At 44.1% G+C, this 3,865-nt stretch overlaps 1 protein-coding gene across 1 annotated transcript in view; it reads right to left on the reverse strand.

Annotated features, from left to right (window-relative positions):
• JAK1 (Janus kinase 1) overlaps positions 1 to 3,609 on the reverse strand; it is a 54,063-nt gene extending 50,454 nt beyond the window's left edge. Inside the window, 1 exon segment of the mRNA XM_009320570.1 lies at positions 3,495 to 3,609. The gene's annotated coding sequence lies outside the window, so the exon portion shown is untranslated.
• Between the last annotated feature and the right edge of the window lie 256 nt (positions 3,610 to 3,865).

Here is a 3,865-nt window from a genome sequence, read left to right on the forward strand (position 1 = left end):
TATGTCTTACAACCCAGAAATCTGGCTGTAACCCAGCTGCATTTCTGCCTTGGTGTTTGCTTCTATATTGCGAAGTAAAATCAGTTCATTTTCTCAAATGGCTAAATGCACATAAATTGTACTTAACCAGAAATTACAAAGCCAAAGTTTCTTCTTATGTGACTTCTGTGCATATGCAGTGGCTATCTTTAATCTGCAAGGTTACTTGCAGTTAAAAACAGTCTACTACATTTCTCTATACCATTCTAGACACAGTCTTTCTATGCAAATAGAAAAAAAAATTATTTCCCTCATTCTTAAGGGGAAATAAATTCAAAAAAACCCAGTGTGCTGTCAGCCTATAGACATTCAACAAGTCAGCAGTGCAGAACTTGACACTTCCATGTCTGTGCATCACAATGACTAACAACACAATACCCCGCAACCCACTCAGTGAACACCACCTTTGTATCTCCCTGAACTCTGTGCTGGGGGTTCCTGGCACCATTTCTCAAGTGTCCCGAGGATTACACAGATCACGCTCAAACCCGGTTGATAAACCAACAGCAGTACTCCATCCTTGCAGGCTTCTGAGACATAAAGTGTCAGGGGGAAGAGGGGATTACAGCGCCCCCCACAACTTCTCCTTTCCACTCCAAAATGTGTCTTTTGCCAGCACTCAGGATGGGAGATCCTCTTTGGAGATACATTTAATGGCTTCTGCTCTGGCAGGATCTTCACCCACATGGAATGAGGATGTTCACACCGTGCTGTTCCACGCCATGCCGCTCCTCTCAAACCACAGGCTCTTGAGCAGAAAAAGAGGTTCTCGATAATGCTTGTCAAAAGCACTCATGCACAATTTTTATTTGTTTTTTTTTAAATGCACAACACCTACAGTTATGAGAACCTCAAAGTTCTCATTTTCTGTTTTCTTACCAAGCCACCGGAAAGCTGACTCTCAGTATCCACTGGCTTCCAACAAGAACCCATAGCCTTTTTTTTTCCCCTCCAGTGTTCAGTGTACAATTAAATCTCTTCACCTCTTTTGAACATCTGAAAGTGTAGTGGAACAAGATATGCAGAAAACACTCTCATGAACAAATTCACCTGAATTTAAGCAAAATGGCCACAAGCCTTTTCCACAAAATCACCATGAGCAGAATTCAATTCCTAACATCCACAAAGAGAGAGAAATCTGCGTGCCACTATTTCCTTACCAATCGTAACAAGGAAGCCAAAGTACACCTAGAGATTCAAGAGAGAGTCAGAAAAACTGCTTTATATTCTTTGATGGTAATAGAAGACTTGACTCGTTTTAAACACAACAGAAATAGTAGACCACTTTTTTTTTTCCCCTCAAGAAATTCTGAGCACTAATGGACTGTGACCAGAAGTCACTGAAATCAGGGCAAAGGACTTCATTTAGACTGCTTTAAACTTTGTTTTTGTTAGTGATCATCACATACTTAACCTAGAGTCCTGAAAAATTATTTGGACAAAAACTCTGAAAGAGCCACCCTGTCATTTTAGCTAGGCATGATGAAAGCTTAATTGAGAATTACAGAAGCCAAAACCACCCTTTTTAAATCTTGTAGATTCTTTTCTGTTTACTGTAACAAGAGAGCAAACAGATGCGGCAAGGGAAACAGAATAAGCATACCAGATATTCCAATAACAAGCCATTCCTTGCTAGTTATTATCATTTACTTATTTTTTTGAGAGGCCTGAAACACACAAATTTAATCTGGCAATAAATCCAACTACAGAATTAAATTAAAAATGGACATATCGAGGTGTTAATTTTATTAAACCACAACTCCCATGTCACAGAATGGCTGAGGTGGGAAGGGACCTTGCCCTGGTTTCGTCTGGGATAGAGTTAATTTTCTTCCTAGTAGCTGGTACAGTGCTGTGGTTTGGATTTAGTAGGAGAATAATGTTGATAACACACTGATGTTTCAGTTGTTGCTAAGCAGTGCTTACACTAGTCAAGGGCTTTTCAACTTCCCACGCCCTGCCAGCGAGAAGCTGGGAGGGGGCACAGCCAGGACAGCTGACCCAAACTGGCCAAAGGGATATTCCATACCATGTGACGTCATGCTCAGTACATAAACTGGGGGGAGCTGGCCAGGGGGGCGGTGACCGCTGCTCAGGGACTGGCTGGGCATCGGTCGGCGGGTGGTGAGCAATTGCATTGTACATCACTATCACTTATTTTGTATACTCTTTTATCATCATCATCATTAATTTCCCTTCCTTTTCTGTCCTATTAAACTGCCTTCATCTCAACCCATGAATTTTACTTTTTTTTTCCCCCCGATTCTCTCCCCCATCCCACTAGCGGGGGGGGAGTGAGCAAAAAGCTGTGTGGTGTTTAGCTGCCTGCCGGGTTAAACCACAACAGTCCTTTTGGTGCCCAACGTGGTGAGATAACGACAGATCTGACCAGAGCGTGTTAAGGCAAATTTGTTATAAGCATTCATCATATTGATTTAATAGTCGCTGGTCACAATGTTGATGAATTTACTCTCAAAGTTGTCGTGCTTACTCTCAAAGTTGTGTTATGTAACACCTTACTTGCTGTATATGTTCCCTGTTGTGCTGTCCTTCACCTCTGGGAGCTGGATCAAGGATGTCATTTTGCTGCACTGTGTAACACTGGTTTATGATACGATAAAATTATTGGTCGTGAGACTAATCTGGTACTGTACTCCGCATTGCCATCATCTCTGTACCTCGGGAGCCACCTTTCAGAAACTATTAATAATTACACTCCTTACCTTTTCTCCTCGGGGAACCAATCTATGTGGGAGGCCGGGGGGACACCTTCCCCCGCTCCTTCACCTTCCCTTTCTCTTTCAGGCTAGTTACAACAGCTCTTGAGAATTCTGAATATCCTTGGGATGTTCAAACCAGCATGTTCCTATTGCTATGTCTCCTGAATGTGGTTCAGTTCTTGTTAAAGGTTAAACAATTATTTAAGAATACCATCCAGAGATCAACCCTGGCGACAGGCACTGCAGCTACTCCAACCCCTGCGACAGGCACTGCAGCTGAACCAGAGAACCAACCCGTGCCGGTATCAGTCGCCCCAATACACAAGAAAATCATCTCATTTAGTAAGGGATGAAGATGAACCAGGGCCAACACGAGAACAGGAGGAGGAAGAGGCAGAACCCATAAATGAGATGATAACCACCCGATCCCTATCCTTGAGTGAGCTGTGAGATACACAAAAAGATTTCAGTCATCGTCCAGGCGAGCACGTTGTCACCTGGCTGCTCCAATGCTGGGATAACAGAGCCAGTAGCCTAGAATTAGAAGGTAGGGAAGCCAAGCAGCTGGAATCCCTTTCTAGGGAAGGAGGCATCGACAAAGCAATTGGAAAATGGACACAAGCCCTCAGCCTCTGGAGGTGACTCCTGTCAGGCGTGAAGGAAAGGTATCCCTTCAAGGAAGATGTTGTATGTCACCCAGGCAAGTGGACCACCATGAAGAGGGGTATCCAGTACCTGAGGGAATTAGCCGTGCTGGAGGTGATTTATGATGACCTGGACAATGAGCAGTTATCCAAAGATCCAGATGAAGTCAGGTGCACACGACCCACGTGGCGGAAGTTTGTATGGAGCGCACCATCATCGTATGTCAACTCACTGGCAGTAATGACCTGGAAAGACGGAGAGGAACAAACGGTCGATGAATTGGCTGGCCAACTCCAGCAATATAAAGAAAGTCTCTCTTCCTCCCTACGGGCCTGCATCTCAGCTGTGGAGAAACTGTCCCTGGAGTTCCAGTGATTCAAAAGGGATATGCCCTACTCCTCACCTGTACGGACCAGTGTCTCAGCCATTAGGAGTAAGCATCCCTCTGCTCAAGAGAGAGG

The sequence above is a fragment of the Pygoscelis adeliae genome, unplaced genomic scaffold (assembly GCF_000699105.1).
Source record: "Pygoscelis adeliae isolate BGI_AS28 unplaced genomic scaffold, ASM69910v1 Scaffold402, whole genome shotgun sequence".
NCBI lineage: Eukaryota > Metazoa > Chordata > Aves > Sphenisciformes > Spheniscidae > Pygoscelis > Pygoscelis adeliae.